The 27,056-nt window shown below is 39.4% G+C and overlaps 2 long non-coding RNA genes across 4 annotated transcripts in view; one reads left to right on the forward strand and one right to left on the reverse strand.

Moving 5' to 3' along the window:
* Positions 1–1,752: 1,752 nt before the first annotated feature.
* LOC131189069 (uncharacterized) lies at positions 1,753–26,578 on the reverse strand. Its single transcript, XR_009152899.1, has 3 exons — positions 26,336–26,578; positions 6,217–6,352; positions 1,753–4,885 (listed from the first exon to the last, which is right to left on the reverse strand). It is a non-coding gene; the product is annotated as an uncharacterized LOC131189069 (long non-coding RNA).
* The window catches only part of LOC131189068 (uncharacterized), a 31,140-nt gene continuing 13,700 nt past the window's right edge, over positions 9,617–27,056 (forward strand). For 2 of the 3 annotated variants that reach the window (XR_009152896.1, XR_009152897.1), the window contains exon 1: positions 9,617–14,112. This is a non-coding gene — a long non-coding RNA (uncharacterized LOC131189068). The remainder of the gene's footprint in view (positions 14,113–27,056) is intronic. The other variant, XR_009152898.1, reaches the window with a different exon arrangement.

Below are 27,056 nucleotides of genomic sequence, written 5' to 3' on the forward strand. Positions count from 1 at the left end.
ATGAAGTCTCATTCGTCATCTTCAGGCTTCAACCGTGCTTCTGGGAGCAATGTGTGATTGCAGCTGTTTCTTCCTTTTAACTGCTAGTGGGGTTTGAACTGATTGGGTGGGAGCTTGGCTGTGCTCTGATTGGATGGGGTTTTTTTTGTGCTCTGATTGGCTGGGGGTGTGTCCTGTTTGGGTGGGGGCTTGGTTGTGCTCAGATTAGTCTGAGTTGCAGGGGGATTTGAGCTGGTGAGTTGCATTGCTGTTGTTTGGCTTCGTGTTTGTGGTCGTGCTACATCTTCATAGTGGGTGTCTGTCTGCTGTATGTATGGATTGGAAGGGTTTGAAATGGCTAATGTTGCAGCTGCGGTCTGGCTTCTGGTCCTTGGTCGTGCTTCCTGATCAGTGTGGGTTTGGGTCTGCTTTCTGGGTGGATGTGTGGTGGTGACATCCTGTGTGGACCTCGTGAGTGTGGGTCTGGTGTCATTCCTCGTGTTAGGGACTCGTTTGTCAATAAGGGCAGGTTTCCAAATGGCTGGTAGGCGGGAGGTATCATCTCGTTTGTTCATGCTGTGTGGGCGTTTTTCTATCTCGATGGCTTCTCTGATTATTCTGTTGTTAAAGTGTTCAGTTTTGGCGATAGTTCTGGTCTTTTTAAAGTCAATATCGTGTCCTGTGGCTTTAAGGTGTTGGACCAGGGAAGAAGGGATTGCTCCCAGAAGCACGAAGCTGAAGCCTGAAGATGACGAATGAGACTTCATCGAAACGTCGCCAAAACACTTCCAATTTTACGCAGGAGAAAACCTGAATAACCAAAGACCTACACACACACACACACACACACACACACACACACACACACATATCTGATGATATTAAAATTCTTCTGCCTTTTCCCAAACTCCTCATATTTCATATTCTGAGAAACCTCCAAATTTGCTTTGATTTAATCCATTAGTGCAATAATATTCAAGCTGCAAAAAGAACCAGTCTTGATTGGCTCCTTGCAGTAACACCCACTGCAATCCTTCTATTGCAACTGAATGAGGCAAAATTCTGCAGGTCTCTCCGAAATTTAGAGAAGCATTCCAAGCAAAGTTTGGTATCATAGCAAGATTAGTATCACTGTAACAGAGCATCAGAGTGAATTCTGGCTCCCAATAAGAACAGATTTTTAAAAGTAAATTTAGTATGTTACTGTTACTTATTTGAATATAATAATTGTTTATTATTATTGTATAAATGCCATTGCAACAAAGAGCCTTTATTTTCATATCGCTAAGGCTTGACAACCACTAGATGGCAACAAAAAGATATAGAGAACTCTGTTTGCTGTCATCTAGTGGTGGCTTCAGATTTTTGCAGCCCAGAAATGGCATCTCTATTCCATCTGCAAGCTGCTGTCTTTATTAGAGGCTCACAAGCCTTCCTCCTGCCCCAGAGGTAGGAGAAAATCAACTCAATGTAAATCATGCTTAACCCCACAGTTGCCCTTAATACACATCTGAAATGGGGCCATGCTGTGCTATCTGTTTAGTTCCTCCATAGGATAGCAAGAGAACAGTCATTGGGCTTTCTCTCGCTGAAATTTGAATGTCATCAACCCTAGGAAAAGCTGCCACCCAGTTCCATACAGAATGTTTATCGGGAGTGCTTGCAAGCTATGTGCACTCCTCCAATCAATTATTCTGTCCCCATCCCACCACGGCAGGGGCTTGCCAACCTATTTTTTTTAATTTGTATTTATATCCCGCCCTTCTCCGAAGACTCAGGGCAGCTTACACTATGTCAAGCAATAGTCTTCATCCATTTGTATATTATATACAAAGTCAACTTATTGCCCCCAACAATCTGGGTCCTCATTTTACCTACCTTTATAAAGGATGGAAGGCTGAGTCAACCTTGGGCCTGGTGGGACTTAAACCTGCAGTAATTGCAAGCAGCTGCTGTTAATAACAGACTGTCTTACCAATCTGAGCCACCAGAGGCCCTTGGCTTAGCAATCACCAGATGGCAGCAAAGAGTTTAATTTTCTTAGCTGCAAAGTAGTGGTAGCCTGGATTGGTGTAACCCACATATTGTACATAAGTATTTTGGAACCTGCGATCAAGAAAATAATTTTGGTATGTGTGAGAGAAATGTTCCATTGGCAGGGGCCTTTGAGTTCATCCACATAATTTTTCCAAGATGGTTGTTGATCTGTTGACCAATTGTTATATTCTCTTATGGACCATTAGGTGACCGTGTTTGTCTCTCTTGACTGCCCTGTGTGCTTAGGATTTAGTCACTAAATGCAGTCACTAAATGTTGCTGGGAAATTGTAGCTGAAACTTTGTACTGGGTTCCTTATTGTAATGCAATTTTTTTTTTAAAAAAAGGATTTTCTGTGAAGAATAGAATAGAATAGAATAGAATAGAATAGAATAGAATAGAATAGAATTGAATTTTATTGGCCAAGTGTGATTGGACACACAAGGAATTTGTCTTGGTGCATATGCTCTCAGTGTACATAAAAGAAAAGATACGTTCATCAAGGTACAACATTTACAACACAATTGATGGTCAGTATATCAATATAAATCATAAGGATTGCCAGCAACAAGTTAGCAAAGGCCACTGGAAAAGAAATTCTTTATCATGCAAACCACAGAAGCCCAAGAACAGAGTTCTTTTGCTCACACTTTTTTTTGCATTTAATTTAATTTTTTTTTATTAGACATATTTCAACATTAAAAACCACATTTCCACTCATTACAGCATTTCAGTATCGATATCACTAATATTAACATAGTTACTGTGCTATATATTATATAATCTTTTAGTTATCTATTTTTAAATTGTGACAATATTTACAGATATATACAGTATTTTCTCATTTTGCTATACATATATTACATATTCCTCATGTAACAACTTTACATCTATCTTCTAACCAGTTGTACCATATAGTCCATATTTTATAGTGTTCCATTTCTTCTCTATCCTTTAATTCCATAGTTAATTTATCCATCTCTGCACACTCAAGTATCTTTCTTAGTATCATGACATCTGAGTGGAAACTTTCAATGATGTGTGTTCAGCAGGTGTTGGGGTAGTCCACTTCAGAGCATCGTACATTTTAGGTTGATCAGCTAATTAATTTTTACTGGTTCTGGAAGCCAGGGTTCTAATGTCCTTCACATCCAAGAAACACTGCACAAGTAGTACCAAATCCAGACAGTAGGAAGTAGTGGATTCATAACAGAATGACCAACCAGTTAAAGATAAGCAGATCTCCACCCCCAAGTGCATCCCCTCAAATATCCTCCTCTAGTCACCAAGGATTATCTGAATGGGAAATGTCCATCCCTGATCACATTACTTTTAGGTGGGAATCCCTTGGACCAGCTTCAATTTATCCCAGCAGCAGACTGTCTGTGAGGTGGATGCTTCATTGTGTGACATGAACTCAAGAAACTGTGCAATGTCTTCACACTGTTGTAAGTATGCTGTGTGGATGAGCTTTGGATAGTTGGCAAGCAGATGACCATGCTTACTACCTGATCCTAACTCTCCCTTCCCCAGAGGTGTGAATTAAGTCTTACACAATTGAAGACAACCTATTATCAGATCTGATCATTGCTAAAATAAAAGACAATTGATAATCAGATTGTTTGCCCAAGTGAAACAACTATCTAACTCATTGCACAGCTCAAGTGGAAGGAAGAAGTTCAAAGATAAGATCTTTACTGGAATTCTTATTCATGGTTTTGTAGCTTTTCTAAATTAAATTACTTAACAGAAATTCCTGAACTATTACCAGTGTGTACTGTTAAACTGATTTTAATCCAGAATGCCAGGAAGAAGAAGCTTCATATTGGTACAGCTTTGGGTATTTTCCTCAGTATTGAACAAGTTCACACAAGGAGGCTTTCTGAATTGCTTCAAGGCTTCCTGGCCAAGAGTATCTTACTTAGCTTTGACTAACTGATTATGTGTCATCAAGTTGGTATTGATATGCAGTAATCATTTAAATGAACTTTATCCAGAATAATCTCTTCTCCAACCTGATCCTCTCCCACTGAAGCACCCATTGGTATTGTAATTAAGTCTGTCCACCTTGCTGTTGGTCATCCTCTTCTCTTTCCTTCCACCTTTCCTAGCAGGATTTGTCTGCTCTAAATTCATTTGTAATAATTACTCTCAGACTGACTCAAAGCCATAACATTCACAAGATGTTCACATTTATATGAAAAAGGATAGACTTCTCTCCCCCATTTTTTTGCAGGTAGTGAATGGAATCTGGAAGTGAGGGGACTTACTTTATTTATTTATTTATTTATTTATTTAAATTTTTATACCGCCCTTCTCCCGAAGGACTCAGGGCAGTGTACAGCCAGGATAAAAAACAGTAAATATACAAAGTTAAAAATATCAATTTAAAATACCTATTCAATAGTGGCTGAATTAAAACCGTCAGATTGACCAACCTAAAATACCCCATATAAAATTACAAAAGATTAAAAAATTTAAAATTTAAAAATTTAAAAATCAGTCCAGTCCCGCTTCAACTTCCCCCCTTATTTTCTACCTAAAAAAGCTCCTGCTGTATGTCCTTGTGAGAAGAATGGGAGCTCTCCAAATACTCTTTTTGTCAGGGTTCCAAGGAACATCCCCAATGAAAGAAATCTCTGAGGCTTGAAGTTCCTCAAAGTTCCATTTTATTAGAGATGTCACATTGGTACATCTGGGAAAATGTACATCTGGGAAAATGTTTCCAGGTTTTCCCCACCCAAAGGAAAGTTCAAGTCCCTGCCCAACACCCACATGTCCATCACATGGTCCAATCAAAGCACCGTCCCAAGTGGAGATGCCTCCCAGTTCCAGTCTTCCAGGTGCAGGGCAAGATGTCCTTGACTCTCTGAGAAAAGAATGTTATTATGACTATATATCACCCATGTCCATACAATCCCCCCTCCCAGTTTCCCACAGTAGTAAATGTGACAGGCAGGCCTGAAGAGCCAATGAAAAAGATGGCTTTAAGGCCTGACTCTTTTTTGTTAATAAATAGTGATTAACTAACCATGCAAGGTCAGGTGATCTTTATTCATTTAGAAAGAAGAGGATTATGGCAGCTCTCCTGGTGTTTGTAAGCATATGCAAGAGAGTAAGCAGATCTTTCCTCCCTCATGCTAATCAGAGGATGGGGAGATCAAGGTACTTTGCTTTAGTGCTGCAAGTTTATGAAGTTTTCTTATTCCTTCTTCTTTCACAGGAGGTAATCATCTAGCCCTGTTGAGGCCATGTGTATTAATATGATTATTAGTTAATATAAAACAGAAGAAGGCACAGAGAAACATTTGTGTCCTTTCTGAGCAAGCACATACAGGTACATTAAAAACAAACAAATTTAACAGCCTTAAGATGTCTTCCTCTCTTCCTCTTCAATTGTTAACATTAAGGGCCAACCTATTAAGGGCAACACTTTCCTATTTAAGATAAATTGATTTCTACCCTCCTTGTCTTTCATGAAGGGAGAAATTTTAAATCAAACCAATATTTTGGGAAATATTGAATTGATACACAATTATAAGACGGTGCCTTTTGATTTAGCCTTGTTACAAGTAGTAACATGCATCTCAGTCTATATATACTGTAATGTATATATATGAGCTGAAGCATAGGCTGTGTTGCTCTGGAATGTTTCCTTCTCTCCATCTGTATTTGGACGGGACAGGAAAAACAGCATCAAAGTTTTTGGTACAGGGTGCCCACTGTAGTGTCTGAAGTCCCTCAAACATTCTGAAGTCAATCCTGAAAACAAAGGAACTGGAACAGTGGTGGGTTTCTACTGGTTCAACCAGGTTCAGGAGAACTGGTAGAGGTGGCAGTGGGAGGCTCCACCCACCTGCCCAGACATCATCATGGACACTCTGCACAGGCACAAAAGGTTCCGTGCATGCGCAGAAGTGCACCACGCAAGCAAAGCAAGCATGCTCACGCGCACGCTCACGGTTCTGAACTGGTAACAAAGGTAAGTGAAATCCATTACTGAATTGGAAGCAAAAAAATAAATGAGGTCATAGGTGGCAAGGGGGGCAAGTGAACATGTATCACAATCTCATCTTACAAACTTGGCCCATTAAGTACTTGCATGTGATATTGTGATGTAAGTAGTATAGGGTGTAGTTTGCAGATTGATGTCCCAACATGGGTTTCATCCTTGTGGTATCTGTGGTTACGAATAGATACCTAGGGCTTGAGATATCTTCTAGTCATCTAGATAATATCTTCTAGCCTTCAATTCTTTGTGTTCCAAAGATTTATGTTGCTCCTCTCAAAGTGATAAGAAATTATCCCAGTACAAGCCTGCATTTAGAGGATCACACTGTGAAAGAAACAAAAAGCCAAGTCAAGAATTAAAACAAAATTAAAGCTTTGGAAATGACCACCAAGGGAAAGAAGTGACTAAGACACAGCCCAGAAAAAAAAGTGGGAGGCAACAAAGCAACAAAAACATCTTTCTTACCACATCTTGATACCCACAGAGCTTCAAGTACAATATTCTCTTATAGCAGTGGTTCTGAACCTTTATAGTGCTGCGACCCCTTTAATACAATTCCCCACGATGTGGCGACCCCCAACCGTAAAATTATTTTCGTTTTGAATTTATCGTGCCTGAAGCCATATTGGCTAGCGATCTGAACTGCTTGCGATTGCCTTGAGGACGGAGGCATTAAAGCAGAGACTCCTCCCCTATTAAGTTTATCGCACCTGAAGCCAGATTAGGCTAGCGATTGGGAGTGATTGCAGCTGGCTTGAGAGGGAGACATCAGAGCAAAGATTTCTCTCTTTTTTAATTGATCACGCCTGAAGCTGAATTCGGTTAGCTATTTGAAGAGCCTGCAGCTGGCTTGTGAAGTCAACCATTGGAGCGCGATTCTTCGACTCGCAAGTATACTTCCCATATTTCTGATGGTCTTAGGCGACCTCTGGCAAATTGTCATTCGACCCCCAACGGGGTCCCGACCCACAGGTTGAGAACCACTGCCTTATAGGAAGGTGAGCCGCGGTGGCGCAGTGGTTAAAGTGCAGTACTGCAGGCTACTTATGCTGATCACCAGCTGCCAGCAGTTTGGCAGATCAAATCTCACCTTCAGGTTGAACTTGACTCAGCCTTCCATCCTTCCAAGATCAGTAAAAAGAGGACCCAGATTGTTGGGGGCAATATGCTGACTATTGAAACCACCTAGAGAGGGCTGTAAAGTACTGTGAAGCAGTATATAAGTCTAAGTGCTAAGTGCTAAGAACCCAGCTTGCTGTCACGAGAGAAGCCTCTACTTCCTCTCTGAAGGAGATTGAGGAAAGACAACACCTGCCCACCTTCAACTCAACAAGCTTTATTACAGTCTTGTTGTTGTTAGTTGTGAAGTCATGTCTGACCCATCGAGACCCCATGGATAACATTTCCCCAGGCCTTCCTGTCCTCTACCATCCTCTGGAGTCCATTTAAACTCATGCCTACTGCTTCAGTGACTCCATCTAGCCACCTCGTTCTCTGTCGTCCCCTTCTTCTTTTGCCCTCAATCTTTCCCGGCATTAGGCTCTTCTCCAATGAGTCCTTCTTTCTCATTAGGTGGCCAAAGTATCTCAGTTTCATCTTCAGGATCTGGCCTTCTAAAGAGCAGTCAGGGTTGATTTCCTCTAGAACTGACTTGTTTGTTCGCCTTGCAGTCCAAGGGACTCGCAGGAGTCTTCTCCAGCACCAGAGTTCAAAGGCCTCAATTCTTTGGCGCTTTGGTGCTTTGGTGCTCAATTCTTACAGCCTTAGTTGCTAATAAATATTGTAGAGAATAGAAAGACTGTATGATATTCATTCTTCAGAAACTATCCTAAAGGCTCCAGGAGAATTTTGTCTACTTACAGGTTCCACAGATGTGGTCATTTGAGCCATGGTGGCACAAAAGCCATGGTGGCACATTTGTTAGAATACAGTATTGCAGGCTAATTCTGCTGACTGCCAGCAGTTCAATTCTGACTGGTTCAAAGTTGACTTAGCCTTCCCCCTTTCTGAGGTTGGTAAAATGAGGAGCCAGATTTGAAGGGTCCTTAGTGGTCTCTGTGCTTGATTATTTTCTTGCAGACATTTCATTACCCAATGAAAACCAGATGATTGGGGGCAAAAGGCTGACTCAGTAAACTGCTTAGAGAGGGCTGTAAAGCAGCGTAAAGCTGTATACAAGTCTAAGTGCTATTGCTATTTCCCCCCTTAAATGACATCAAATCCAAACCTCATCAAGTTATTCAATCTCTAACAAACCTTGTGCTAGTAGTTACTTGCTAGGGATCTTGTACATGGGAAAGCAGGAATAAATCTGATAAGCAAACTCCTAAACTATCATCCCAAGCACATTGATTTGGATACATATCACATTTTGCCTAGTTTTTTAGGTTTAAAGGAATCTTTCTGCTTTTTTCATAAGCCATATAATTTACAGAAAATATTTAGGATGGCCAAAACTTTTCAACAAAAATAAGTGTTTTCCCTTCTAGAATTTTTTAAGATACCCCAGTCCAGCCCCAAATCAGCTACACTCCCCTCACTTGCTTAAGGCTAGAGCCTCCTGCCAAGAGCAGAAGATAATTACTACAGAAACTAATGTTTCAGTGCAGACAGAATGCAATCATCCTTCTCTCTCCCTCAATGACTCATTTTATGTTCAGTTAATAGAACTTTAGAGCAGACTACAGATTTTAAAACAAATCTCCCTCCTTGACATCTCTTATCCTTCAGAGGGGCCTAACTGACAACAACTTAGGGGAAAGTGTAACTTCTTTCCCACTTACCTGTTCAATTCAGTTCCAAGAAGAAACCCATTTTAGACCTAAAGCAAGACCCAAGAATTGGAGCAGTATATTCCTTAAAAGGCAAGATTTTCTCTTGCCGCTGATTTGGATTTGCATTCCGATTTACAAAATAACTTGTTGGATAATGATAAACTATCACTTCACCTAGTTGGAGGAAAGCTGCTACCTCCTACTCGCTAGTAGATTTTATTTCAATAAAAGAAAAGGCTGACAACCACCTAACCCTTCAAATCAATCTCCTACACATCCATTGTCACCCTCAAAATTAGAAAGATCCGCTAAACAAATAATTCCCTCAACACTGACAAACTATTTACTTAATCTACACTACTATTAATCTTCTCATCGTTTCTATCACCAATCTCTTTCCACTTATGACTGTATGACTGTAACTTTTTGTTGCTATCACTAAGGGTTAAATTGCAGCCTATGACCATCATTTGTGTTGTAAATGTTGTACCTTGATGAAGGTATTTTTTCTTTTATGAGAGCATATGCACCAAAACAAATTCCTTGTGTGTCCAATCACACTTGGCCAATAAATTCTATTCTATTCTATTCTATTCTATTCTATTCTATTCTATTCTATTCTATTCTATTCTATTCTATTCTATTCTATTCTATTCTATTCTATTCTAATCATGAAGTCACAAGGAAGGAATCACTAAATTCTCAGAAGCTGCTTAAAAATGATCCAAAAGAGAGAGAACCTTCAATCTCAAGAACTACATTGCAAAGATGGAAACAGGCTAATGTGTCCCAAACAGAGTGCACCATACCAGAAAGATCACTATGAGAGTCAGAATCCACCTCTTGTATCTTTTCAGAGCTATATAGAGGTCTAACATGAGAATAAAGCTATCCTAATCTGTTGGGATGTGGCTGATTGGTTGTAAAAATGTAGAGAAATTATGCTGTCCAGGTGCTGCCAGTTGAATGCCACAAGACAGTGTTTGAAAAGATTTGTAAGATGTTAATCTTATACATTTCCAGCAGGCTCTGTTTGCTTACCATGTTGATTTCTCATCAGTATTTTGCCTGCTTTTTACATATTCTCATACTGAATCATTGCCTTGAGGCCTTATTAGTCATAAACTGTTGAAATGTGGACTCCACCTTTTATTGTTATGATTAAAAAAAGAAAAGAAAAAACATGTGATGATTGAAGTCATAGGCAAGATAGGTTTATACAATTGTGAATGGCATGGACAAAGCAGAAAAAAATTTCCCTTCTAAATTTTTAGACATTTAATGAGAATGATTGCCTGTAGAAAAATGTAGACAGGACTTCTTTGTACAATGTATAATTCATTAATAGAATTGAGTACCATTCACTCAAATGTCTTGTTAAAAGGATTGGAGATATTACAGAAAATGGGACAAACTACATAGTATTTTAAAGATGTAACTAGCAGCTACATCTTATTATTTCTTATTAATTTTTTTTTATGAAAGTACATGGAATCTAATCAGGATCAGGATGCTATCTTGTGACTGTGGATAGGGGCACTCTAAACTTTTGTTCCTCTATAGTGTATAATTCCGATTCTACTGGAGTCACATGTAGGGATAGTATATTTTAATGCACCAAAGAAAATATATCTGCATACTAATTTGCATATAATTTAATTATAGATTTGATTTTGCATCCCCCCCTTTTAGATTACTTAGTCCCCCAAACATAACCCTATACCATTGGATGGGTTTTATTAGGTATTGCTTTCAGCCATGTAATGCGCTTTTTTAAGACAAAAAAGGGAAATCTATTCCATTTGCACAGCAAATAATGTACACAACACCCCAAAGCTGAATATGAAACCCAAACCACCAGGCTAGAAAAGTGAAAGATAAAAAGACCAAATAATGACATAAGACAGACGATGTGTTAAAGCACTATACAAATGACTTCAAATAAAGTAAAACAAAAAAAAAGTCCTTTTCCCTTTATTCTTGCTGCACTTTATTTATGCATATTTCTTATTAAGAGTGGATCTTTTAAAAATCTTTTAGTGCAATTGGATTTTTCAGCAAATATGCACAGATGTCTTTCCATTACTTCTCTACTTTGTTTACCTACCAACCATATACCCAACAAATGTAATTACTTGAAGATGAGGCTGTTTGAATAAAGAAGAGCTGGTACCTAACTGGATAGCTGAAAAAGTACAACAAAAAGATGGGGGACAATCCAAAATTAGGAGAAGGAAATCATCACTGATTTTGGACAGCTTGTGACACATTTGAGTTTCCTTAAGATTTCACATTTGAACAAGACAACAGTAAAATATTCTGTATATTTAATTTTTTGGTTTAACTGCTGGTTTTAAAAGAAGTTACTTATATCTGAAAAGCAGGTGTATATAAATCATATTGATCATTGGTGTATCTGCCCCTTTCTGTGCTTCCACATTGTTTTCAGTGTTTGGGTTCACAGATCGCATTATGACTAAATCATAATGACATACTAGATTATTTTACGGTGCAGTATATAAACCAGATTTACTTTTTTTGGCATAACTTGTTTCATGCTAGTCCCTCTGATGTAATTTGTAAGCCTTTGTTAAAGATGAGTATACTCTGCAGTACAAACATAACCAATGTGACTTGGTTTTACCACTAAAGGAGAATATTTGCAGCTCAGGGTTGAAATGAGGGGTCCTTGGTGCTCTCTGAGCTTGGCTGTTTTCTTGCAGATGTTTCATTATCCTACTAGGTAAAACATCAATGACAGTGATGACTGAGGATGTTACCTAGTTTGGGTAATGAAATGTCTTCAAGAAAACAACCAAGCTCAGGGAGCATCAACTTGGTTTTAGTTTAGCATGTTGTGTGAATATAGTTAATTGTGATGTATTTAGTAAGCCAGGGCTTATCAGAATGTGCAGACCAGATTGTAAGTATACAGAGGGCTCTTGCACTCTGTAAAAAGTCATTCACACAGCTAGAGGGGTGGGCAATAAACTTAGCTTGTAGCAAAATCACCTTTCCTTAGATGGGCTTTCTGATACCCAATCAGGTTCCATTGTTGCTTTGATCCAAACTAAAATTTCTGAGCCAACTCAGGACACAGGAAGACAGCCTAACTCTTATTTTATTTTATTTATTTTTATTTGTCACAACAATATATATAAGCATCACACAAAAAGATTATATAGTGTATAAACATATATATGAGGGAATATTAGGAGGTACTATTCTACTCTACTATTCTACTGCTATGGGTGGTGATGATAGAAAGGCAATGCAGGATGTAACAGTGGACCTCAGTTTGACTTTAAGAGATCCTCACCAAGGTGTGTTTGGGGGTTTCAGCATCTTGGACCAGCAAGGCTTTTTTGGGCACTTGACAAACCCAGTCCTTGTGCCTAACAGGAACACTTTCTGACAAGATAAATAACAGGCATGAAGGACCTGATCCTTAAAGTAATAGACAATTCAGTTTCAAAAGAGGAGTGGTTGTTTCCATTTAGAGAAAAACAGGGTTCCCAACTTGAAGACATCATGGGGAGGACAATGGACAGGGGAGAGCTATGTTCTTTATGCTTTGTTTGTTGGTTCCACCAGCCAATCCTGTAATCTGATTAAAAGACTTGGTGGCTCTCACTGCAAGCAAACAGTGCTCTTTTGTGTTCAGTTTGAAGCTCCATCGTAGTCAGGGAACTCTTTTAAGCTACATTATGATCTGTTCACACAGTGCTTTAGCAAAAAAGAACATCTGTATTGGGTTAGCATGGCTAGTCAAAATGTTTGCTAGAACTATTTAATAGAAAAATCAATAGCTAGCACTTCTCAGCTGGTTTCTTTGACACAGAAGAGGGAATGAGAAAAAAGGCTTTTTGGCATGGAAAGAAAAAGAAAGAAAGTGGGGAGGGGGAATCTGGAGCACATCCAACATTGAAAGGGGAATGGAAGAGAATAAAGGGTGAGGCATGGATATGTTCTCTGCTTTCAGAAAGTTGCAGGGAATTCGATGGTTGTCACAGGGATAGTGCGCCCCTCTAAAGCAGTTGTGACTGAGGCCTTATTTAGTGGTATATTCTTAGGTCTTGAACTTGATTTATGGCTGTCAGCTTCTCCCTCACTGTGTTCTGACAAGCTCTGCAGCTAGCAGCATGGACTTGTTCAAGCTTGAAGTGACATTTCTGAGCAGCCTCAGTTTTCCCACCCCCTCTGCAGTGAAGAAACTACTTCAAACTATGACTGGTTCTTCCACTGGACTGAAAAAAAATCTTTATCCTGGATTATCATGGTAACAAAGAATTGTTGTCTCTTGCTTCAGAGGGATTAGAGAGGAAGGGTTGATTTTCTGAAGAGAATTTACTCACATATGCTAGTAGAAATCTATCAAATCTCCTTACTTATTTTTCAAGTAACCTGCATGGATAGTTTATATGGGTCCAGGGACATTTTAGTCTCAGATTCACCCTCTACAAAGAGTTAGTTTAAAAGGCAATACTTAACTCAAATGCCCTCAGTGACCGTCATATGGGAAGGGGGCTGTTGAATTTAGGGCTGGATTTTTCCTCTGATTTTTTTCTCTCTCTGTTGCTAGATCACATTGGATGAAACATCCATATTATATTAAGTTAGCCTGCTGCAGTCCTGGATTTCAGATTAATTTATGAAATGTTATTATTTATATCAGGGCTTCTTAAACCATGGGCTATGATTCTTTCCCTCTCTGTGTGAAATTTGAAGATGGCTTCACTTGTAGGGTGCTTGTATATGCAAAACTTACCCTAGCCAAACATAGAGACTTTGGGTTTGTAGGCCCTCCCGCCTACCTTCTATTCTTATTGTCCAAGGTCAATATCCTTTATCCTAGAAAAATCCGTAAGGGCAGCCTCACTCCGCATGCTCCCAGTGCAAAACTGGCAAGCAGTTAAAGGCACTCCTTAAAGGCACCCCTTTGTCTATTAATGTCAATCTCTGAGGTAAGTCAGGTCAAAAAACAGATTCCAGAAATGCTACTTTTTGTGGTGGAGTATTTAACAGAAATTCAAAACCTATCTCAAACCTTCATTGCCCCTTTTTAAGGACAGCAATGTCAAGATGGGGCCATTCTGAGTCTCTATTTCATACTTTTTACTTTCTCAGGGCAAGCGACCATTTCACCTCTCCGATCTGTTAAGTGTTCAATTGCATTGGGCTACAGGGACACTTTGAAAGTATGCAGAGCAAAGCAAGGATTTCCACTAGCCGAAGTCCAAGGCAAAACGGGCGAAGGAGACGATTTAAAGGGGGGTTGCTGTTGCCAGCGGGCTGGAGGAGCAATAAGAAGTGAGTAATACTTGGCCCATTGATATGCTCTAGGGACCATTGAGTGATAGGAAACAAACCTTCTTTATTGCACATCTGCTCTCTAGAACAGCATTTTCACCCTCCATCATTCATAATTTCTTTTACCTTGGTCAATCAAAAGGGCCCTTAAAATCTAGCTTTCCCCCCATTTCTGGGTTACATTAGATCAGTGTTTTTATCAGATTTAGCAACTTTAAGATATGTGGACTTCTCTCAGCCAGCCAAAATTCTCCAAGTAGATATCCATCTATACCATTTATGCCAAAGTTGCCAAGTTTGAAAAACATTGTACTGTATGTTTCAGATACTTTGTTTTTATTTAAGGCATCCATTATTTTTTCACTGTTGTTTTAATATTGTTCATAGCCAAAAACTGGTATCCTTCCAAATTTGATAAATAGGTAACTTATTCCCAGAGCCAAGTGATTTCATTCAAGAGCGAAATGGATATGTGTTTTCATTCTGGTATCCTAGGATATCAAAAATCTACCATCTAAAAATATTAAAAACCATGCTCCTAATATATCCTTCCATCTCAGATCAAGGATCTCTAGAGTGGTGTCACTCTAGACACCTTTTCCCAACTTCCCAAATGAAGTTAACTGGGGAGGAGGTGAACTCAGCTAGTGCAGTTTGATTTTCATTGGTGATCCCTGTTGGTTTTTCTCCTAAATCTGAAAGAATCCAATGAATTACGAAAATTTTTGTTTTTCTAACTTCATGGGTGTCTGGGTTTTTGCAGCCTTAATTTTAGCTCAAGGATAAGATCCACTTGCTTGGGAATACTTAGGAATCAGACCAATTTGTCATGTGGTTTGTAAGCCAGTTTGCTATTGTCAGAGATCCTCCTGGTTGGTTTCAGGTTCCAGATAGTGATTTAATGCCAATTTATCTCTTTTTTTCCTTTTTCTTCTTGAAGCTGCTGTAGCAAACAGCTCATGGAAAAGGAATGGTTAGCTAGTTGTTGGCAAAAGACAACAACAGTAGGAGGGCAAACCCTAAATCTTACTGTTTGTGTCACTCTCTTAGTCTGTTTGGTGATGAGAATGGAAAGACAGGTTTTCCAGAGCATAATCCTCCAACAAGATAAGTTTAATAGCTATTAATCTGAAATGAATCCTACTCAGGCTTTGGCAAGTGTACTTGAGGGTAGGCTGGAATAAATTTTTAAAGGCACATCTGAATGGTGCTTTTCCCATCACAATGGCACATGTCTTATCTCTGCTGACAAGCCATGTCCCTGAATCCATGGAAAAATGGCAACAAATCTTCTTAATAAGTTGACTTCTTAAAGTACAGAACAATTTTATTCATCACAGGGCTGTCAAACTCACAGCCTGCGGACTGGATGCATCATGTGTTGGCCATGGTCACACCTGGTTTAGCGAACGGGAAAAAGCCATGATATGCCACGTGACACCGCCGTGATGATGCAAGTTTGACACCCCTGTTTTAGAGGGTCACAGTGTTACATAGTTTTCTTATTTTGCCTGTTTCCTTTTTTCTAGATCTTACTTATGGTCAGGAGTGTCTGTAGGGTGCAATCATAAATGTTAAGATGTTAGGACAATAGTGTGAGCAAATTCCACCCATTTTTCATGTGTATTGTACTATCATGGCTGCCATGTTAACTTTTTTTAACCATACCTGGAGGTTCTTGTGCACAAATCAAATTAATTTGGAGTGATAGACCAGTTTTTGTGGAGAGGTCCAGCACAATATGGCTTCTGTATGATTAAGCAGAAGGAAATTCTTTTTGGCAAGTTTATCCTGTTTATTTGATTAGGGATGAGAGATTTGGCAAGGAGCAAGATATATCATGTACCCTTGTTGCCTTCACATTCTCCCCATTTATGAACTGTTCGAAGATCATAGTTAATGATTATTATCATTGTCTTAGAAACATTTATATTAATGTAGTATTTTGACAATTATTAAGCATTGGGATAAAGCTTGAACTGACCCTAAATTAGCAGCATTTTCTGAGCATTCTTCAGAACAGAATATATTACTACTGCTAACAATATCAACAGTAAATAAATAAATCCGATGTGATCCCTTACAGAAGTTAATTTGGGCCCATTTCTGCCCTTTTCCCGACTTTAAAAAAAATATTGCAGCTACTTCCTTACTGGAATGTAGTTTGGAAATTTGACCATGGGAAAGAATATCACTGTAAGGTACAGTGATATATGAAGTGCTGAGTGGAAGCTCAGTTTTAATCCCTCTTCTGACTCATTGCTCCAGCAATGCTAAACAAGTTCACTGTAGAAGTGCTCTAACTCAGTAGTTCAAGAGCTACCGTTTTCAAAAGAAGATCACAGGTTTAGTCTTTGGCTACAGCTGTCTTCAACTCCTGAAAAGGTGGTGTTAGTATAGAGAAAAGTAAGTTAGAGGGACCAGTAAATGGCAGCCTGCCGTGTTTCTCAGGAAACATTCAAAGCTTCTGATTGTTTAACATCTCTATACCATTCATACATTGCCATATGGGTTCGGCAAAAACCACTTTTGATTTTATTCTGGGATACTTTGGTTGACTTACAGGAATGGCAATGATGTTTCTGTCTTTAAATTTGCAGAAGTTCTATTGACCTATTATAATGTGTGGAAATTTGGCACAGTGGTAGACATGCAAGAGTTCAGTCATATAAAAATGTGACATCTGCTGTATAAAAATGACATCACTGAAAAAAGAAGCAACTTTTTAGAAGGCCATATTTTGGTACACTTGTAAAGCCAAGATTGTCCTCTCCCAGTTGGTTCTAATCATCCCATTTGGTCAGGCAGGTTGGGTATGTGGGACCATCAGCCAAAGAGTGAGCTAGGTGGGAATCAGTAGATGTGCCTTCTCTGTGGTAACCCCTGGCTTCTGGAATATTCTTGCAGGAACCGAGATGGTCCCAATCCTGTTAGCCTTTTGCTGTGAAGAATTGGTTGTGTGCCTGGGTCTGGGGCCCATAGTGTGTTAAGGGTCACATTTCCTGGCTCTATTAACATCCATAGTAACAGTTTTACTGGTTGTTTTATATATTTTGTACTATTTTAATTATTTTAATTGCTTTTATGTTTTATGATGTATGCCTCTCAGAGTCCCTTGTTGGGGTGAGCAGCTATAGAAATCAATCAATCAATCAATAACTCAAAGAAACAAATAAGTAAGCCAGGTTACTATAAATTGCAACAAGCTCGCATTTTAATAACATTAATTACAAGTGCTTTCAAGACTACTTGAAGCATGGCTATTTCAGTGGTTTATTTCTGGATAGGTAGCAGTTGAGCCACAGAAAGAATGAGGCTGACCAATTTTGGAAATAGGTGCTGCATGCCGAATGTAAAGTTAGTCTCTTTCTTTCTTTCTTTCTTTCTTTCTTTCTTTCTTTCTTTCTTTCTTTCTTTCTTTCTTTCTTTCTTTCTTTCTTTCTTTCATCTATCTATTATATGCTGCCCATCTCACCAAAGGCAGCTTACAAATTTCACAAAAGGGATTTTTTTAAAAAAAAATAAACCTACTTTCCTCCGCTTCTTATTTCTTCCTTAATGAGAAACACAATATACCAACTGAAATAACCCAACAATGTCCCACAGATTGCCAAATGTTTTCAGATATTTTATGAAATTGAAAATATGTGTGATTTCATTAGGAAGATTTACACCTGAGGACTCTAACTTCAACTAATTCTTGTAGGGTCTGAGTCCATGATTCTGTAATTGCTAGACCAATGCATGGCTTGGAATGTAACTAAAGCTTTTTTTTTTGTGCAGAAAAAATGAGTTCAAAATACATTTAGAAATGTGTAGTTTAAAGTGAAATATTTTCTATTTTCAGAGGAAAATGTTTACAAATAGATTTTCAAGTATATAATTAGGTACAAACAAAGTTTGTGTTTGTTTTAAAAATAATCATAGACACAGAAATGCAGAAATAGGATGGAATATATACGTGAACAAATACATAGAAATAGGGAACAGCAGTGGTGAAATCCGGCTAGATCTATCCGGCTCATGTGAACCAGTAGCGCTGGTGGTGGTAGGCTCCACCCACTGGGATGTCATTATGTCCTGTTTTTTACTCTCTGCACATGTGCAAAGGCTCTGTGCATGTGCAGAAGAGGCACACGTGCGCGTACTACTTGCACACTCCTGCACTCTCCCGTTCCCAAACCAGCAGTGAAGGTAAGTGGATTTCACCGCTGGGGCACAGACCTGAATTAGACTGACATACCTTCCTCTTTGTTATTGACTCATATAAACTGAACCAGGATGTTTAGCATAGTAGTTACAGTGTCAGACTAGAGGCTCAGATTCAAGTCCACACAGAGTTAAGGCTAAATAGTATCTCTGAGAAGAACCTGCCTCACAAGTAGGTTGCTGTATTGATAATGTTGCAGGAACCAATATATATGTACCACCTTCAGCTCCTGGAGGAAAAGCATGAAATTAAAAAAAGGAACAGTGACAACATCAGTAGTATAAAAAGCTTTAAATTCTTTGATGCAACAGGAGAAAAGATTTTCCTCTCCCATTTCTCTAGTCTTGCCAATGACTCTTTAAGCACTCAGGGTATCTCTGAAGACCTATTAGATACAGCAGCTGAACACAAATATGTTGGCTGATAATCAGGAAGGAAGGAAGCAAGGAAGCAAGGAAGGAAGGAAGGAAAGAAAGAAGGACTTTTTCATGGCATGTTTAGTTAGACTTAATTTCATTTAAATGCGTGTGTAGATGTTTGGAAGTACAAAATCTTAGAGAGTCACTGAAACAGAATACAACTAAATAGTACTAAACACCATCAAAATCCATTGGTTGATTATCCAATGTATAGGCCACCGAGCTCCATAAATAATTCTAGGTGGCTTCATAAATTTAAAAACAGAAAAAAAATCTTGATATTAAAAAGCCTAATCATCCCAAGGGAACAAGAAAGGGACTAGCCAACCACCCTAACCTCAGGCCCAAAGAAAGAGCCATATGCTTTGAGTTCTCTTGAAGAAGAGTAGATGGGAACCAAATGAATTTTTACAGCAGAAGATACTCTTCAAGAGGGTAAGCACTGTAGCAGAGGAGGATTGCTTCCTGCTCCTACTAGATGACATTGCTTAATTAATGAAATTTCATACTGTTTAATATTATAATTTTTATAAAACCATACATTTTTATCATCCAAGGCTTGCTAGTTATTCCAGTATCTTGATTCTTGATGGACAGAGTGCTTGAAGGATGCATTTCAAAACAACTTCATACCTATCCTCATTCCCATTTTCTGCAGACTCTAGAGCCCCTTCTTACTACAGCTGCTCAAAATCAGTACCATTGTTTCTCACCCTTTAAAAAAGGAAACATGTAAAAACACTGCATAAATCCTAAAAAACCCTAAAACTTCCCAATACCCCACATTTGCAGAAAGACAGTGACTGATCTCTTTTGTATTTAGGAACATCTGCTGGGAAGGGGTTCAAAAACCCCATGTTGGCAATATCAAACACATGATCTCATCACACCCTGCCATTTTTTATACATATATTGCATGTATGATGCATTTGAGAAAAAGAAAATAGGTGAAGTTAATTGTAAGGTTTTGTGCCTGCCATCTTGAATTTGTTTGGTTTTTTTACTTGTGTTGATATTCCTTTGCCTCATCTCTCTTGGGCTTTATCCTCCCCAAAATGTTAAATGTATCCCTGGCCTTTAAGAAGTTGCCTTCCCTGAATTTAGTGGAATATGACATTAAAAAAAAACCACCCTTTTAATTTTCTAAATAAAAGGTGGCCTATCCCTGAGAAGGACAGTGTATTGCAAAACATCTCCTCGTGCTGGATGTGGAAAAAAAATGTTATTGATTGCATGACATTCCACCCAACTTTCAAGAAACACAGAGAAATATATGTTGTTTTTCCCTTCTTTCCTTTACCCCGTTCTGCCTTTCCTCATAAAAACTCTGTCAAATTGAGCTTACTGATTCAAAACATAGTGTCTCAATGGGGAATTCAAGCTGAAATTCCCCTAGATTTTATTAAATATGCTAACTACTTGGCTTACTGGATTTTGCTAGCAGCACAAGATGTTGAGCTTGCATAAAATTCAGAGATCTCCATTGAGCTTTCTGCCTAGGGCAGGACAGTCTTCACAAAGGAAACATGGAAAGTCCTGTGCTTTGTTGGCCCTCGGCCACAGTTGCTGGAGCAAGATCAACCATTCCCTCCAATAAATCACACATCTTGCTGTGGTAACAACTTATCCCATTTAGCAGCCTTGATTCTGTCACCACTGTACCAATGGGGGGAAACCCTCTAAAGAATGTAGTTCATGCTGGCAGTCTGATGGTAACATGATATTGGTGAAGCAAGCGGTAATTGAGAGGGTGGACAAGAGTTCTCCACTCCTCTGAATACAACAAAATACCTTATGCCACCAGACTTGAAATCCTGGGTTTAGAAAATTTAGAACTACTCCGCCTTCGACATCACCTGAGTTTAACTCATAGAATCATCTATTACAATGTCCTTCCTGTCGAAGACTACTTCAGCTTCAATTGCAACAATACACGAGCACACAACAGATTTAAGCTTAATGTTAACCGCTCCAATCTTGACTGCAGAAAATATGACTTCTGTAACAGAGTTGTTAATGCCTGGAATAAACTACCTGACTCTGTGGTCTCTTCCCAAAATCCCAAAAGCTTCAACCAAAAACTGTCTACTATTGACCTCACTCCATTTCTAAGAGGTCTGCATAAGAGCACCAATGTGCCTACCGTTCCTGTCCTATTGTTTCCTTTCGTTATATCCAATTAATATAGTTATTACATACTCATACTTATATATATGCTTATATATTGTATAATTATTTCATGCTTATGCTTATATATACTGACAAAATAAAATAAAAAAAAGTGTGAGTACTGGAGTACTGGTAAAGTACATGCACACAGATTGTATTGGGTGGATGGAGGTGTATATTTGTTGGGCATGCAGATACATGAATAGGACAGTACATAATGATGATGCTTGATCTTGAAAAGCTAAGCTGATTAATATTTGATTAGGAAATTACCAGAAAATACTATGCATAGAGGGTAGAATGGGAAATGAAAAAATAACCATTGGGATATAGTACTTAAAGAGCTGGATCCAGAGCGGGTTATTTACGGGACCGCCTACTGCTACCGAATACCTCTCACCGACCCGTGCGCTCTCATAGAGAGGGACTCCTCAGGGTGCCGTCAGCGAGGCAATGTCGTCTGGCGACGCCCAGGGGAAGGACCTTCTCTGTGGGGGCTCCCACCCTCTGGAACGAACTGCCCCCAGGACTTCGTCAGCTTCCGGACCTTTGGACCTTCCGCCGCGAGCTTAAAACATACTTATTTAATTGCGCAGGACTGAGCTAGATTTTAATTTACGGGTTTTAAATTGGGTTTTATTCTTATATTTTTAATTATTAGGCTTTTAGAATAAGTTTTTTAATTGTTTTTAGACTGTATTTATCTGTTTTTAAATGCCTGTAAACCGCCCTGAGTCCTTTGGGAGATAGGGCGGTATATAAATATGAATAATAAATAAATAAAATAAATAAAGTAGTGGGTTTCAAATCCCAGCGCTTGCTTGGGAGCAAGCGCGGGTGTGCTTGCTTGGGAGCAAGCGCAGGTGCGTTGCTTGGTGAGTGTGTGGTGCTTCTGCACATGCGCAGGAGGTTCTGCCCATGTGCAGAGCATTTTTGATGACATCTGGGCAGGTGGGCAGAGCCTCCCGTCGCCACCACTAATGGTTCACCGAACCAGGGCCAACCAGTACCAACCCACCACTGGACCGGATGGGCACAAAAAAGACCCAGGTCCTAAGCTACACTCAGCAGTAGAAGACTTTGAGGCGGTCATTCTGTCAGCCAAACTTATCTGACATGGATCAATGAGAACTTGAAGAGAATACTATGAGTCGATGTTCCCTCCAGATGACCAATAGGAGAATACAAAGGGCTATTCAGTCCCCACCCTTAATTACTAAAGCTCCCAGAGTAACCCTCTCCCCTTTATTTCCATTCTATGCAAAAAGGAAATAAAATAAATTGCTGCCACCCCCTACTCCATATTGCTACAAGGGAACTTAGGCAAATGTAGATAACTTATGAAAAAAGTAAACACTCAAGTCGCCTTGCAATAGCCTTCTGCTGCACTTAAGTCTCCAAAAATAAAATGGTAGTTTTGTAGCTGGCATGAGAGAGGGAATCTAAATGATGTAGACACCAATAACAGGGCATTGAGTCTCTATGGTAAGGAAGGAGAATAAAAAAAATCTTGTCATTTAAAGAGTTTCTGTAGCTCTATCAAACTACTGTATTTTGAAGGAAAAAGATGAGATACAGGTAAGGGTGATATAGTGATCTGATTATGAAGCAAAACATGTATCAGAAGGGGTCATAGGGGCACATGTTACCACTATCTGAGCCACTGTGGCACAATGATTAGAGTGCAGTATTGCAGGCTACTTCTGCTGACTGCCAGCTGCCTGAAATTTGGCAGTTCAAATCTCACCAGGCTCAAGGCTGACTCAGCCTTCCATCCTTCCGAGGTGGGTAAAATGAGGACCCAAATTGCTGGGGGCAATATGCTGACTCTGTAAACTGCTTAGAGCAGGGATCTCCAACCTTGGCAACTTTAAGACTTGTGGACATCAACTCCCAGAATTCCTGTGTTGAAGTCCACAAGTCCACAAGTCTTAAAGTTGCTAAGGTTGGAGATCCCTGGCTTAGAGAGGGCTGTAAAACACTGTAAAGCGGTATATAAGTCTAAGTGCTATTGCTATTGCTATTGGGGTCTCCTTGGAAAATCCACACTTTATCACAGGCTTACATCAATAGCTATGCAATCTCTGAAAGATATGCGTGGAGGTAACGGGTACTGAGAATATTCCCACACCAGCTCTGAAGTATTTTCTTGTACCCAGACAGTGACTCATTACAGACCCTCAGTATCTTCCTGGGGTAGTGTGGCTACCCTACAAGCCCAGGAAAAGATGGTTTGTTTGAGGATCTGCAAGCAGATACAGAATGTATGCCCACATCACCCAAGCTGCAGCTCTTAGGCTTCAGGTTCTGGTGTCTGGACATTGTTTTTCCAGGATTATTTTCAAAGTGGCATACAACTCTATAGTAAGTGGTTCAGTTGTTCTACTGAAGCCATTGAATGCAATCTTCCCCTTCAGGGCAGAAAAGTAAATTCAAATCTCCCCAGCAGATGGCTGGGCAAAACTTTTGCTTGAACATGTTCTGAAAATGTCAGGGGGTGGGGAGATACCACTTCTCAGGAAAATTATTTCTACTGTCAAACTGCTCTTGGTTTCTTAGGGCCAGGCTCTCCCCCCCCCAATGTCAGTCAGCTTCTTCCTTTCCATAACTTGAATCTTGAATTTTACATAGAGGAACCGCAAAGCACTAGTCTGTGTGGCATCTTTTCGGATATCTGAAGAATGCTACCATGCTTCTCACCACCACCCCATCCTCATCAAGGATAACATTTCTAATCCTTTCAATCCTTCTTCATGAAATTAATTTCTAATTTTCTGATCATCCACATTGTTCTTCTTTCAACCTGTTCATGTTTATTTGGATTTCTCTTAAAGCATAGCACCCAGAACTGACTGAACCCATTATTAAGATGAGGTCTGACCAATGCAAAATAAAAAGGAATGATTACTTCTTGTTATTTGGAACCTGTACTTATATTGTTGCAGCTTATAATTACATTTGTCTTTTTTGTGGTGACATCACAGTGCTCATATTCAGTTTATAATGAACTCTCCTTCTAAGTTAGGAGTCCCCAAACTTGGCAGCTTTAAGACTATGCTTTATGCTATGCTGCCAGCTATGCTGGCTGGAGAATTCTGGGAGCTGAAGTCCACAAGTCTTAAAGCTGCCAAGTTTGACGACCTCTGTTCTAAGTTCTTACTCACAAGCCAGGAGTCCCATATTCTATAATGATGCATTTGATGTTGCTTCCCAGCTCAGGAACTTTACATTTGTCTTTGTAAAATTCATTCTGTAATTTTCAGCCTATTTCTTCAATTTATGTTCAAATATGTTCTTGAACATTATTTTATCTTTTATGATATTAGCTGTTGCGTTCATTTTTCTGTTTTCTGCAAATCTGATAGGAAGTCCCTCCAACTTTACATCCAAGTCCTTAAAAATATATATCAAAGAGTATAGGACCAGGAGTTAACGTCATACCAAACCCATCAATTCTTCATTCCAGTTTAAGGAGGAACTAATGATGAATACTCTGCATGATCTTTGTACTAGATATGAATTCATTTAGTCCAAACTCAGCTAATGAGAATGTCTTAGGAGGTTATTTTTTTTTTTATAAGAAGAAAATTAAGACATATCTGTGGTGTTTTGATAATCTATAAAGGAAATTACCTGATCAAAAAATGAGATAAGGCTAGTCTGGCAAGAGTTGTTCTTGGGAAATCTTTGCTTGGGGACTGCTGACATGCTGACTTTGGTATTTACTGAATTGCTTTAAGAAGTGCTTTCAGGTCAATCCCTTTATGATCTACTCTAGAATCTCCCCAGGTGTTGATGTCAGATTGACTGGTTTGTAACTCCATAGCTGTCCCTTCCCCCCCTTTAAGATAATAATTATTACCTGTTGCTGACTAGGGCAAGAAAACACAATATTTAAAGCCACCAGGAATTGTGAGATAGATTGAACTAGACAGAGCAGCAATGGTGGGGATAAATAAACCAGGGTAATGGTGCTCAACTGTAGGGATATTAAACATCTTGATTGATTGATTCAGATCTGACGACTTTCTTGAGCATTTTTAAAGCAGAATTTTGAAACCATTTTGCATTGTTCCCTTGCCATTTGATAGTCGTAGAAAAAGTTGCAAGTGAAAGTTGCATTTGTGTCAGTAGTGGGTTTCAAATCCCAGCGCTATCAGTTTGCTATTGGTAGCGTGTGGTGCTTCTGCACATGCGCAGAGCATTTTTGATGATGTCTGGGCAGGTGGGCGGAGCCTCCCACCACTGCTGCTAGTGGTTCACCCAAACCCAGATGAACCAGAAGCAACCTACCACAGATTTGTGTATAAAAACCTATGTGAATATTTGCATCCTGTTAGTCATTTGCAAGCATATCTGCATACTTTCCCTCTCTGTGCTCTGAGTATGTGTAGGAAAATACTGTAGCTTTGCACTCCATTGTATTAGGAGTCACGTACCATGAATGACATAATCAGTTAAGTCATTTATGTAACTATTTACATAATTTGTAGAAAATATGCAAAATTCACATTTAGCTTTACAACTGTGATATTATTGGTGGTTGATGATCTGGGACAGCAGATATTTGATACAACATAAGCTGGTGAAATCTGCACTGAAACTAGAAATCCAGCAATCCTTTTTTGATCAATGACAGTCTTATGTTCTTTATCCTGCCTTGTGCTGCTGCCATAAATAATCTAAAGGAAGCTGTCTGCCATTAAGGAAGCTTATATTTCATCAGCTCCTCCCCCAGTTTAACTTTTATTATTATTATTTTTTGCTGTAGGGTTGGACAGATTTTCTGTACAATATTTTGACATGCATTCTTTCTGCTCTACTGGATTTAGGTCCCAAATGTAGTTTTAAACACACAATCCCTTGTTTGGAGTTCAAGGATCTGTCTCCCTCAGAAACCTTTCAAGCAGGATCCCTTCCAGATCCTTTACAAATTAAACAAAATCTGCTACTAAATCTCTGACCAGAAGGGGGAACTTTAGTGGTGATTTCTTTTATCCCTCTTTAGTTATGAGCTAAAAACTGTACTACTTATAGTACGAAAATAATAATCATGCCATTACATAAATAGCATTACACAGGTACAATAGCATTTTTGAACCCTGATTAACTCAATGGAAGTCCTGCAAAGAGGCTTACTCAGAGCTAGCCATTATCTCAACAATTGTGTAGGTTTTTTTTTTTAAGGTACAGTGCATCCCTAAGACGGTTCATATTTCAATAAGCCAGTATTTTTCAAACTTGACAACTTAAAGGTGTGTGGATTTTAACTCCCAGAATTTTCCAGCCAGCATGAAATAAACCAACACTCCCTCTCCCCATCTGCATAATCTTCTGGAAAAAGCCTCTTGTAACAGTTGGTTCCACTGTCTGCTTGGCCACTCGATTCTCCACCACTTCCTGCCTGGCCTGAATTAAGTCTTACCTTCTTAGTAATTCAAACCTTCCTCCTCTTCCATCTGATTCACTGGGTATTTTCTGCACTGGTGAAACAGCCAGCCCCTCTTTCACTTGTGGTTCTTCTCTGTTATCTCTTGCTTACTGACAAGTATTTTTTCTTCCCTATTATCTCCTTAGGCAGCCTATTACTAGGCTAACCTTCTCCTTTTTTTCCCAAGCTAAACCTCCCTCCTTTCTCTCCCCATGTCTTTCTCGGTGTGTAGGTGTGTGCCTGCAGTCATTTTCAAGTCAGCATTGCATGGCTGGATGACTCCCTGCAGTTTTCTTGGCAAGGTTTTTGGAAGTGGTTTGCTCTTACCTGTTTCCTAGACCTGAGAGTGACTAGGCCAAGTGGAACCCAGTGTCAGCCCTGGAGGCCATCTTTTTCTTTGGATCTTCAGGGCTGCCACGCTTAGAGCTGTGTGAAATTGGGAGGGGGGATTGCATGGAGTTGTAGAGATATCTAGCCATAATCACATTCTTTTCTCTGGGAGTCAAGGACATTCAGCCTGCACCTGGAGTGGTGTGACTGGGAGGCATCTCCACTTGGGATGGTGCATTGATTGGACTATGTGATTGACATGTGGGTGCTTGGCAGGGACTTGAACTTTCACTTGGGTGGGGAAAACCTGGAAGCTTTCAGATTCGGGTTTTCCCAGATGTGCCAATATGACATCTCTAATAAAATGGAAGATTGAGCCTCGGAG

Source organism: Ahaetulla prasina, chromosome 1 (assembly GCF_028640845.1).
Source record: "Ahaetulla prasina isolate Xishuangbanna chromosome 1, ASM2864084v1, whole genome shotgun sequence".
Taxonomy (NCBI): Eukaryota; Metazoa; Chordata; class Lepidosauria; order Squamata; family Colubridae; genus Ahaetulla; species Ahaetulla prasina.